Source organism: Mustela lutreola, chromosome 11 (assembly GCF_030435805.1).
Source record: "Mustela lutreola isolate mMusLut2 chromosome 11, mMusLut2.pri, whole genome shotgun sequence".
Taxonomy (NCBI): domain Eukaryota; kingdom Metazoa; phylum Chordata; class Mammalia; order Carnivora; family Mustelidae; genus Mustela; species Mustela lutreola.
In genome coordinates this window covers 83,980,671-83,993,946 of record NC_081300.1, presented here as the reverse complement: position 1 = coordinate 83,993,946, position 13,276 = coordinate 83,980,671, and positions in this window count along the sequence as shown.

Here is a 13,276-nt window from a genome sequence, read left to right as displayed (position 1 = left end):
TATCGTGACCATTCTAAATGGTAACTGCTGTTACTCTTGCTTCTGTTGCTGCTACTTCTACTGTTACTCTTTTTAAGATACCAGAACTCAAAAAAAAAAAAAAAAGATACCGGAACCTCCAAGCTTCTACCCTATGGTGTCTTCATCACCAGACCAGCCCTCAGAGTCTGACCTTCCAAATACCGCAGAGCCCTCGTCGGGCTGCCCTGGTGCAGGACACACACACAGAGGACTTCTGTCCCACACAGCTTGTTGGTCAAGCTCCCTCCACTGTGCTCGGATGACCATAGGGCATGGCTCTCCCCAGGGCCCAGCCTCAGATACCACCACCACCCTCCCCACTCAGCTATCTTTGGAAAACTCTAGCTCCCGGCCTTACCCCAGAGAAACCCAGCTCCCAGAATAACTCCAAGAGGCCCCCAGGGTGAGGACAACCATTACTGTCCTAGAGCTTCTGGTGCCAGAGAAGTGGCAGGAGCCTCCTGCCCTGCTCCCAGTGCCTTGGGCCAATGCGTCGCAGGAAGCCCCAGTGGGGAAACTGGGCCGGATCCCCCCTCTGCCCAAATGCTTCCACACCATATGCAACCCTGTGTCGCTGGCTCCTTTGAGCAGGACCACAGGGCCTTAGGGAGCAGCCCTGGATGGGGACCTGGGGACTTGGATTCTGATCCCAGCTCTGCCATGATCACTGCATGTGAATGTAAGCAAGTACTGAACCTCTCTGAGCCTTGATTTCCCTTCCTGAAAAATCAGCAGAAAACTAGGTCCTAAGTCATAGAATTGTTGAGAGGATTGAATGGATTGTCACAGGTCAAGTTAAAAAAAAACACAGAGCTGGGCATGTAGTAAGCACTCAGTAAATGTTAGCTGCCATCCCTTTTACCATCAACCTCACAACCACCATCGACATCATCAGCATCACCATCATCCCCTTCATCATCACCACCATCCCCCTCATTATCACCCTGATCTCCATCATCATTTCTATCATTGTCATCTCTATGATCACCACCATTATCACCATTACCATCATCCCTATCATCACCAGCATCATCACCATCACCATCCCCACCATCACCACCAACCCCAACATCATCACCACCATCATTATCATCCCCACGATCAGCACTACCACCAACCCCATCATCATCACCACAAGCATCATCACTACCACCATCATCACCAACCCCATCATCACCACCACCATCCCCATTATGACCACTATCATCATCATCACTACCATCATGACCACCATTATCATCATCACCACCACCATCCCCATCCTCATCACCACCATCACCATCACCATCACCACCATCCCTTCCATCACCACCATCATCATCACCATTATCATTGTCATCCCCATCATCATCATTACCAATTACAGCAGCAGCAACAGTGCCATCACCATCCTGGTCATCACCATCATCACTGTTCCCATCATCACTGCTATGAACTAAATTGTGTTCCCCCCAAATTCAGACATTGAAACCCTAACCTGCAATATGGCTATCTGAAGATAGGGTCTTTAGGGGGTAATCAGAGTTAGATGAGGTCATAAGCATGGGTGGGGCCTTACAAGAAAGGTCCCTTTGCATGCTTTCGGAGGAAAGACCATGTGAGGACGACATGGCCATTGACAGGCCAAGAAAAAAGCTCTCACCAGAACCTGAGCCCTGTCCAAACCCTGATCTTAGGCTTTCCGGCCTCCAGAACTATGAGAAAATAAATTTGTATTGCTTAAGCCCTGTGGTCTGGGGTATTTTGTTATGGCACTGCAGGCCGACTGATACAGCCGCCATTATCATCACCATCATCACCACCATCATCATCATCACTGTCATTGTTACAGGTCAGATTCCCCAGGAAGCTGACTCTGAGACGGAATTTAGCAAGAAAAGTATTTTTTCAGGAGTGTTCCTGGTATCAATACCTGTGGAAGGGTGGTAAAAAAGCAGGACTGGGCAGAAGGAGGAGATGGGTAGTCACGTACCCCCAACAAAAGTGCCTGCCGATCCTATGGGGAGCTCTAAATCGGGCAGCCCCTCAGAGTTGGCCTGCGTCTGAGCCCCTGTCACTTACAATCTCTAGAATTTATCACCATATTGGGCTCAAGTCTTCATCTTCCCATTCGTCTTCCAAAAGAGATGTGCATGTTACAAGAAGAGGAGCCAAGTGCTTACCACCAACGAGTAACTCATTAATGGTGGAATTCCAAGCCTCTGTTGGGTTTACTATCTGGGGGCAAAGGAGCTTTGTGGGAGCTTCTCACACTGTCCCACTTGCCCTGCAGCCTCAGAACCCTGCTCACTTTCCCACAACAGCGGGGCCCCTGGGACCATCTCCCTTCGAGTGGGTACTCGTCTACTCTAACCCCAAATGCTGGGGATACCACAGCCCCGCTTCCTGGCAAGATTTCTTGGGCGGCCGTCGCAATCCGTCTCCTCTTGACCTTTCCCACTCTTTTTTCTATGGAGCTGAACCAAAGGATGATCTGCTTGTGCAGACAAGTCCCTTTCTGGCCAAGCTGATGGAGCTGAGGGCCTCAGGGAGAGGGCCTGGGTCAGGGCCGCCTACACTGCATGGCCACGGGCAAGTGTGGGCCCCTCTCATTTAGAAACCCATCGGGGCCTGTCAAAAGGCAAAATGAGGTCACATGATTAAAGTGCTCAGGAGAACCAGGCACACAGTAAGTGCTTACTAAATGCTCCTTCATCCACAGGACAGGCCCTTAGCAGGCACCACAGAGCAAGGAGAAGCCAGGATTCATGCCAAGCAACAGCTTCCCACTGAACCTCTCTCTCTGGCCCCTGAGACCCCACCTGTCTACATTTTGCCTCTGCCATCCCTCAGACCCACCAAGCTCATTCCTACCTCAGGAACTTTGCACTTGCTGGCCCCCTCTGCCCAGGTTCCCCTTCCCCAGAGCTTCCCCAGGCTGAGTCCTCCATTCGGGTCCTACCTCCTCCCATCCACTCTGGCTCACGTAGAAACCCATCCATGCCTACTCACTAGCTCATCACCCTGTTCGCTTTCTCCACCATGCATGGCACTCTGGATTCACCTTGCTCAGGGAGGGTATATCTCAGGATTCACCATTCAAGCTCCAAAGCTTAGAACACTAAATGTGTACAATACGAGAGGTGCGCCCCTAGGCCAGTTCTGGCCACAGGTCCTGAGAAACATAGAAGGGAAAAGAGATCCATTCTCATTCCCTGGGCAAATCTTTCTCCTGCTCTGTATTCGCAGGGTTTTTTTTTGCAAAAGGAAGAGATTGGACCCAATGACTCCCTATTCCCTTCCAGCTCAAACAAAAAGATTCCACAAACTTGGACAACTTCTCATTTTAGCCAATAACCAACTCAGGCCAGAACATGATTCATCTCTGCCGATTTCGCCTAGCAACCGGCCCTTCTCCCCACACCCCGAATTAACCCCCCCAAGAAAAATTCCTCCCCCACCACATACTCGCCCCGCCTCCCCCCACCCCTCTTCTGGCATCCTGGAGAGGAATGCAAGGCTTCAAGATCCCCCGTCTGTCCGCCACCAACATTTTAAGGCAACCTCAAAATGTCTCAGGCTATGTCTGGAACAAGCTGGGGCGGGGGTTGTTCCCCCCCGCCCCTAGGGATTAGTACAGGAAACAGCAGCAGAAGTCAGGCAGGCAGAAAGCGCTGACCCAGCACAGGGAGATCATTTCTATTCTGATGCCTCACCCTCCTCAGGCCTTGAAAAGTGTCTGCATTTCAGGGAGGAAGAAAGGAGAGACCAGGAAAGTGAGCAGGGTGGAGGAAGGCTCCCTGCCGGAGACAAGCCCAGCCCCATTCAGATGCCTAAGGGGTGCCTGCTTCCAGGTCCCCACAGTGAGAAAAAAGACTTGTCTCATCTTAGCAGATACCGGGAAGCATTTAATAAACTTCAATACCCGTTTGTGACACAAAATCTTGGCAATCTAAGAATAAAAAGGAATTTTCCTTAACTTGAAAAAGGATATTTACCAGAAAATGAAAAGCAAACGCTTTGCCCACTGGAAAACTTTGGAAGAACTACATTAAGATCGGGCTCCAGGCAAGGATGTCCACCACCATCACCTCCACTGGCATCACCTCCATGATTACCTCCTCAATCATCACCTCCTCAACCATCGCCTCCACCGTCATCACCTCTACCTTCATTACCTCCACTGTCATTACCACCACGATTATCTCCACTGTCATCACCACCACCATCACCTCCTCAACCATCACCTCCACCATCATCACTTCCAGTGTCACCTCCACTGTCATCACCTCCTCAATCATCACCTCCACCAACATCACCTCCACCATCACTTCCCCTACTATCACCTCCTCCATCATCACCTCCTCAATCATCACCTCCACCAACATCACCTCCACTGTCACCTCCATCATCACCTCCACTGTCATCACCTCCACCACCGTCACCCCCATCACCTCCTCAACCATCACCTCCACCATTACCTCCACCACCATCACTTCCTCAACCATCATCTCCACCATCATTAACACCTTTATCACCACCACCTCCATCACATCCACCATCATCACTTCCAGTGTCACCTCCACTGTCATCACCTCCATAGTCATTACCCCCTCCACCATCACCTCTACCATCATCACCTCCACCATCACCTCCTCCATCATCACCTCCTCAACCATCACCTCCTCCACCATCACCACCACCATCACCTCCACCAACATCACCTCCACTGTCACCTCCATCATCCCCTCCACTGTCATCAGCTCCACCACCATCACCACCATCACCTCTGCAACCATCACCTCCTCAACCATCACCTCCTCCATTACCTCCACCATCATCACCACCTTACCTCCTCAACCATCACTTCCTCCATCACCACCCCTACTTCCTCTACCACCATCTCTACCTCTACTATCACCTCCACGTCCATCTCTTCCTCTACAATCACCACCACCTCTGCCACCATCACCACCCCTGCCTTTACCATCATGACCACCTCTGCCACTATCCCCTCCACCTCTACCTCTACCAATCAATACTGATGACAGCCAGGGAACCTGGACTGGAGACCTGCATCAGCCACTACTTTTCTGGGTAACTTTAGGTCTCGGTTTCCCCATTTATAGCTTAAGTGGTAGGACTGTACCTACTGTTTACAAACTATGCTCCACTGAGCACAGGGGGCACAGGGAGGCAAACATGTGCCCTCTAGTTAACCCATTCCCCCTTCCAAAATGCAGCTCTTTCTTTTATTCAACTTCGGTTAAGATCTTTGGTAAGAGTTTATTAGAACAAAGGATTCTGTGGCTGAAAAGAGTTGAAAATCAGTGGATACACATCAGTACAAGTGGGGACTAAGGATAGAAACAGGTAATTAGAAGCACTCTGTAAGGAGAGCTCCTTTCTCACCAGCAATCAGACAGCCGTACTTAACCCAACAATGGAATGCCACTTCTCACCCATCGGGTAGGGAAAACACAACACCAGTGGTGTTGTCAAGGATGAAGGGAAGCGGGGGCTCTCCTAGACCAAGATAGGAATGGAAACCGGTGTCGCATTTTGGACAAGGCATATGGCAGCACCTGTGAAAGGCGAGGCGTGTACCTCCCACCCGGCGATCCCACTGGAAGACCCAACCGGCAGGACAGCCCCACTCATCTGCAAAGACAGACACGTGCGGGATCCCCTCAGAAATGTGTAAGAACACAGGGCCACCCAGCTCTGCGACCTATGACCGCCTGCTGTGGCCCCCACATCTACCCAGAGGAACCCCAAAGTGGCTCCATCCTGGGGACACCCAGAGCCCATGAGAGGAAATCTGGGCTCACACCTCAAAAGAGTGACCTGCTTGTGCAAGTGTATCTCACCAGGGCTGCTCCCTGGAGCTCAGAGCTCGCCCTCTTCGTGTAGACCACAAAGCACAAGTGTGACCTTGGACCCAGCTCACCTCCACCAACAATTCGCTGAGCAGGAATGGTTTCCTCATCGGCTGAATGAGGCTAATCAAAGCGACTCCATAGCGATTTTTCAAATGAAATCATTTACGTGAAAAGCCAGTTGGGAAATATTGACTCTGTCAGGATTGATATTTCCATGTTCCAGGCCCTTGCCCCCCTACAAGCAAATTCTCCCTGAATATTCTCTCACTTGGCAGGAGCGCCCCCTACCACTACTCCCCCATGGGCACTTACACGGACTCCCTTTTGTCACTTACTAACAACGCTGCCATGGGGTCCGAGCATAGGCCGGCTTCACAAGAGCCCTTCCAGGGCGAAGGGCAAGGACACGTACAATGTTGGTTGACATGGCCACCGGACCCTCCAAGAGGGTTGTTCATCTTCCCTCCAGTCTGCTGAAACCCAGATCATGCGAAGATCAAATCTGGACAAAGATAAGATGTTCTTATTTTATAAGAGATCATGAAAAATTCACAGTGTTTCTGTTTCCCCCAATAACTCGCCCGGTCCTTCCAGCCAGAGCTCTGCTGCAGGCAAGGTGGCGAGGAAAGTGGCCCGCGGGCCCATCCTGTTCAACTTAGGTGTGACAGAAGAAAGGACTTCCCAATAGGGAGGCGTCTCAGATGCTGGAGACAACCAAAGGTGCCCCACAAATTCCTCCAGGGAACTCTTACAATGGGGAGAGAGGGGTACGTTGAGCTCCCTGGGAAGCATTAAAGCGGAGGGTGGGGAAGAAGAAAAAATCTCCCAAGACCTTCCCCTTCAAGAACTGAGTGGCTGTTTGTACTTCGGGGAAAATGGCCTCCTGCAGGCTTTCCCCTAGGTGCTGACAATAATACCTCCCACAGGATCGCAGAGTTTGAAGCCCACCAGCTGGCTGAAATCCAAAGCAAACCTCCTTTTTCCCTTTGCCAGAGACACAGCTGAGGACCAGGGAGGGCAACCGACTTGTCCCAGGTAGCAAAGACAGGGAAGGAGTAGAGCTGGACGACTCAGAGCTTCTACCTCCCGAGGGCCTCCCATCTTCAAGTTCACGTCTCTGGAGAGCCTCAGGGCTGTGGGCTTGACCTCCAGACCCGGTGGACTCTTCGGAATCCCCACACATGCAGCATCCTGGGCAGGACCAAGGGCCCCAGGGTCCCAAGAGGCATCTGTCTGCTTCTTCACTCACCGTGTGACCTGGGGCTCTCAGGACTGTAGGAACAAAGGCGCCTGCGAGGTCCTGCTGCCTGGGGCTCCAACGCATGTTCTGCCAGCCCAAGGCAAGTGTGCGCATGGCCCTGATGAGCCCTGAGGGTCGGGGGCAAGCCCGGGGCTGTTGTCAGCCCTTTTTCCTCCTTTCGGCAGCCAGACCACGGTTGCCACTGTGATAACACCTGCTCTCCTAGCTGAGCTCCAGGGCCATGTGCAAGTGTGGGCGCCTTGACCTTAGGCCTCTGCTCCCACACTGTTGTCCTGCATGCCTGAACTCATTCATTCACTCATTCACTCATTCACTCACTCACTCAGGAACAGGATTGCAGGCAGTGGTTAGAGCACGGGCCCTGGGGGTCCAAAAGCCTCAGGAGGTTCAAAAGCCAGCTCAGGTCCTTTCTGGCTGTGTGACCTTGGGCAAGTTGCTTTACCTCTCTGAGCTTCCACTCTTCCTCTGTAGAAGGCGGATATCTGTGCCTCACTCAGCTTTGTGAGGACCCAGTGTATAGAAAGCGCTTAGTGCTGTGCCGGGAACACAGTGGATACTCAAGATGTGATGGACACTGGGCCTGAGAGTGGGATTGAAACAGCGACCAAGGACAGAAGTAGGAGTTTGGGGGCCAAGGAGGTTTTTCAGAGAGCCTCATTTCAACCCTCCCTAGGGCAGGTGCAGAGATGTCCTGCCTCCCAATGTCACCCTTCCTCTCTGCTCCTCAATCAAGGAGCAACTGGAAGGAAACTCAGCACTCCTTGCTCAGCAATCATTGAGTACCTACTGGGTACCCAGCTCTGTTCTGGGCACTGACCCGCAGTGCTGGGCAGAGAAGCCGTAGAATTTCAGAGATCAGAATGGCCTGTAGCAGCCTCTTCACTGCTTGCCAGCATTAGGAACGACAGAGATCCTTAGAAGAGTCAACAGAAATGAAAACATTTTTCTATCCTGGGCCCCGGGCCCTGAGCTCGAGGAGCATTTTCTTGTCTGAGTCTCACAACAGGACAGGACCTGTGCTCTCACAGGTGAGGCACTGAGGCTCCGAAAGGAGAGGGATGGGGTAGGGCAGAAGCTGCCCAAGGTCACACATCCTGGAAGTGGAATTGGAACTCGGATTTGACTCCGGGTCTCTTGGAATGCAGACATTTTATGTCCTCCCCCCTGCGCCTGAAGCAGTCTTCTGCCCAGAGTCAATGCTGAGAAGTATTTTGCTTGTTTTATAAATGGGAACCCAACAGAGAGGGGAGGGGAGATAGTCCAGATACCTGGAAACTAATCCAGCTGGGTACCTCCACCCCCAGTCTTTCCTGCTCCCCACAAATAGCCCTGGTGCCTGCCCATGATGGGCCCAAGTCCTTGAGCTCCCCGAACCACGTTGCCAACCACGTATCCAGCCACACTCAGCCAGACAATGTCTAAGCTCTCACTGGGGTCACCACACCTCAGAAGGGAGGCAGGGAACAGCTGCCCCGTGACCTCCCGGCCCCCATCAGGCGCCAAATCCCTGCAGAGGGGCACATGGGCTTGGGGGGGGGGTGATCTCTGCCCAAAAGGCAGCATGAGCCTGTCTCTTCTCTTGAGCCTCATCCTTCACGCCCTCCTTGGGGTTCACGGGACTTCCCTGGCTGCTGGCCTTGTTCTGCTTTTACCAACATTTCCAGGACCCTCTGCCCTACTCCCACCCCAAGAAATAACTAATTTTTTGAAAAAAGATTTTATTTATTTATTTGACAGACAGAGATCACAAGTAGGCAGAGAGGCAGGCGTGGGGGGGGCAGGCTCCCCGCTGAGCAGAGAGCCCAATGTGGGGCTCGATCCCAGCATCCTGAGACCATGACCCAAGCCGAAGGCAGAGGCCTAACTCACTGAGCCACGCAGGCGCCCCATCAATGATCTTTTGATTCTGAAGCTACTATACTTAGATCTGGAAAGAAGAGGTGACTCTCAGAACAGCGAGACACTTGAAACCAGACCTTTGCCCTTTTTCTCCGGACATAACACTTCACAGTTTATAGCTAACAGCAGCTTCCATTTATTGAGCACCATTGGGAGGCCTGTTCTAAGCACTGGAATTGAATGAACTCAACTTCCATCGCCTCTTTGACCTAGGAGCCATTATTCCCATTTCACAGATGAGGAAACTCAAGCCCAGAGAGGTGAAGTGACTCGCCCAAGGTCACACAGCCGGGTGGTGGCTGCGTTGAGATTTCAACCCAGGCCGTGTGAAGCCTGTACCCCTAACCACCACCCCGCCCTGCCGTCCTGCACATCATAAAGTACATTCACAGCATGGGGTTGGCGGGAGCCGGGGAAGGGGGTGGAAACAGGGCAAGGGCTGTGGTCCCTGGACTTTATATGTGAAGAGCCTATAGTTCAAAGTGACTTGCTCAAAGTCATGCAGCTAGGAGGAGCCTAACTGGGTCTCCTGGTTCCTTGTCTCTGTGTCTCACTATCTCTCCCCCCTCCCTTGCTGTCCCCAATTTTCCTCCCCTGCACAATCTCAGTCCCTTTCCCCCCTCCAAACCCCCTAAGTGAGTCCGGTTCTCCAAACCCTAAGGCAGAGGTCGCAGGTGGCCACCCACAGACCTGGACCCTCCAGTCTTCCAGGGCACACCCGGGGTGTCCCTGTGGGGCCCCGTCCAGTGGCAGGATGCCCATGCTGGGCACTGCAGAGCCTCTGACATCAGGGACCCTGGCAAGAGCAGATTTATGAGCAGCACTATTTTATACTTTGCAGCTGCCACTGTAAACCCGGGACCCGTTTAGGGAGGGGAGAGCAGCTGCAGAGGACCCCTGGGCCTTGGAGCCAATGCCAAATCCTTCCTGCTATTTCTGAGCAGCCGGAGGAATCCTGAAATTAAAACCACTTGAAAAAAGGACAAATCCCTGTCCCACTCCACATCAGCCTGCTTCTTCCCCAACACCAGACGCAGAGCCAGAGCTAAACAGAGAAGAGCTAGACACAGCACAAGACTGCCCACCAGAGAACTGGATTCCTGGTCAGCTCTGAATGGGTCCCAGTCCCTGTCTGGTCCTCGGATGTCTAAGATGAAATGCAGGAGGCTGGTCTAGATCAGGATTTCTGAGACCCTCTGAGCTTCAGAAGTTCCCTACAATAAGTGATCTCAAATATTCCCACTTCGAGGTTCAGTGCTCCCACTCCTGGCTGTGTGACCTTAGACAAGTTACTTGACCTCTCTGAGTCTGTTGGTTTAATCTGTAAAATGGAGAGAAATAACAACCTTCTCATTAAAAAGGCTGGAAGGATAAAATAAATGGACATTGGTAGCTCCCAGCAGTTTTATTTGTAACAGCCACAACCTGGAAAACCATGAAAACGTCCATCAGCAGGTGAAAGAATAAACAAATTATGGTATGTCCATTCAAGGGAACTCTACTCCACAGTAAAAAGCAGTGAAATATTAATATACACAATAACATGAATAAATCTCAGAACAGTGCTGTGTGCAAAAAGCCAGACAAAAGGAGTACGCTGTGTGGTTCCATTTTTTTTTTAAATATTTTTATTCACTTATTTGTCTAAGAGAGAGCACAAGCAGGGAGAGGGGCAGAGCGAGAAGCATGCTCCCTGCCTAGCAGGGAGCCCAATACGGGACTCAAACCCAGGACCCTAGAACCCAGGACCTGAGCCAAAGGCAGCTGCTTAACCCATTGACCACCCAGGCGTCCCTATATGATTCCATTTATAAAATTTCAGAAAATAAAAATGAGTCATAAGGACAGAGGGCAGATCAATAGTGGTCTAGGGACGGAGGTTGGGGGGGAACAGCCCACAGAGATTGCAGAGAGGTAGGAGGAGATGGTCAGAGGAGATGGATATGTCTGTTATCTTGACTGACGATGGCTTCATGAATTTACTCATCTATCCAAATTATCAAGTTGCACATTTTAAATATGTGCAGTTACTGCGTGTCAATTATGCCTCCATAGAGCAGAAAATCTGGCGTCAGGAAAGCGCCAGACGCGCACCAGAGTGCATTTATATATGGCAGCCCTTCCTGTTACCAATCACCGTGACTGCATCTAGATGATTCTTTGATTCATCTCCTCCTCTCATTTACAGCCAATGATTTGTTCTCAGTACCTGGCACACAGTAGGTGCTCACTAGAGTCTGAGGCTGGGAACCAGAGTCTCTGACCCTGGCAGCTGCTCTTTGGGCACTTTGGAACCTATGTTGCTGATTAATACCCGCTGGGACAGACTCGGGGGGCCCGAGGCTCTATGCATGAGCACAGAGACAGGAGGGCCCCCCGGCACTGGGCAGTCACGGCCAACACCCCGAGGGGGAGGGTGGGCCCTGTGATGAAATGCAACAGACACCCAACACCAGTATCAAGGCTCAGCCTTTGCACCCACAAACAGGTTCTTAACATGAAGCAGGAGGCTCAGGGCGAAAAGCCCCACTTAAGGAGCTGGCCAGGCCCGGGGTTCAAATCCCAGTTATGCCCATCTGTGTGACATGGGCCAAGCCTCTGCACCCTGGTTCCTCATCTGCAAAGTAGGGGATCATGAGATTGCTCATGTCTCTGTAGAGAGTGTGGGGAGGGTTAAGAGGGGACACGGGTGCACTGGCACAGAGGGCTTCCCTCAGCCGCAGACGCATGCACACATGCGCACTTGCAGGGCACCTACTGCGTGCCAGGACCTGGCCCCGTGTTGCGGGGACAGTGGTGGACAGCCCCCCAGGCCATGACAGTTGCCCTGCCATACCCTCGGACACTCTGATGTCATCGGTCTGGGTGAGGGGGGTGCCTTGCTAATTCGGTCGGTAGAGCCCGCGACTCTTGAACTTGGGGGCATGAGTTCGAGCCCTGAATGAATCAATGAATAAGGAAGGAAGGAATAAAACAAACAAATAAATAAATAAATGGTCTGGGTGGCGCCCGGGAGTCACGACATTACAAAGCTCTCAGACAACCCCAGCCTGCTGGCTGAGACCCCTGCCAGGTAGAGTAGGATCATCTCTTTATGCTCAAGGAAATGAAAGCCCACAGAGGTGAGGCCATTCACCCAAGGCTGCACAGCTAAAAAGGGGTAGAGCTGGCATGAACACTGGCAGTCTCCCCCTCCTCAGTCCCTGCACCCCAGGCCCAAACTACATAAACCACCCCAAGAGGTTCAAGACGATGTGCCCTGAGACCTGAGTTCTGCCCCTCCTGCTCCTGCCTTAGACATCACCCCCAGCCAGCGAATGCCCAGCCCCTCAGGCTGATCAGAGAAAGTCACAGCACATGGAAGAAGTCCCTCCAGCACCCCACAGACCCCCAGCACACTTCCCCAGAAGGCCCCCATTTCCACGCTGAGCTAGAGGCTGTGTCTTTAGGTGATTTTGTTCCCCCTGCCCCTCGTTTTCTAGGGAGAGAAGCAGCAGGCCTGGCCCGGGAACAGACCCCCAGGCTGAGGGCAGCTGTGTGGTTTTACAAGCCCTGGGACAGTGGGGGCCTGTTCAGACCTGGCAGATTCCCGGATCCCTGGGAACAGTGGAGCCCCCCACACCCACCCTCCAGCTCAGGTCTCCCCCTTGCCCAGCCCCCGCCAGATGTGTGCCCACAGAAGGCCCCTCTTTAACTCTGTCAAAAATGTGGGAGCACCCTGGAGGGCCTGTAAGCAGGAGTGAGGCCTTGGTCTCTCCTGCGCAAAGGCTTCATTCATTCATCCAAGCAGCTGTCCAAGCCGTGGAGGACTCACTCCAGAATCAGACGATGGGGCTGGGATCCTGGCTCTGGGACCTAGGCAACGGACGCCCCCTCTGCGACATGAGAACAGCGGGTCCCTCTCCCCGGTTGGGAGTCTCAACGAGTAAATGACATTCAGGGCTCAGAGCAGGGCCCGGGATGTCACAGATGTTCATGAGCTGTGAGCAGTTAGGAGTAGTGTTGAGCGCAGGGGAGTCTGGGTGGGTGCTGTCGGGGAGAGCAGGGGACTTCTAGGCTGGAAGGTAAAGGAGAAGGGGGAGTTAGCTGGACAAGGAGTGGGGTGGAAGGGTGTCTTAGGCAGAGGGAATAGTAATTGTTAAAGCTCAGAGGTGAGGGAGAGGTTGATGCCGGTTCAGAGCTTGAACTACCTCCTGAGTCCCCGCCCCCATCAGTCCCACAGGACACGGGCCAT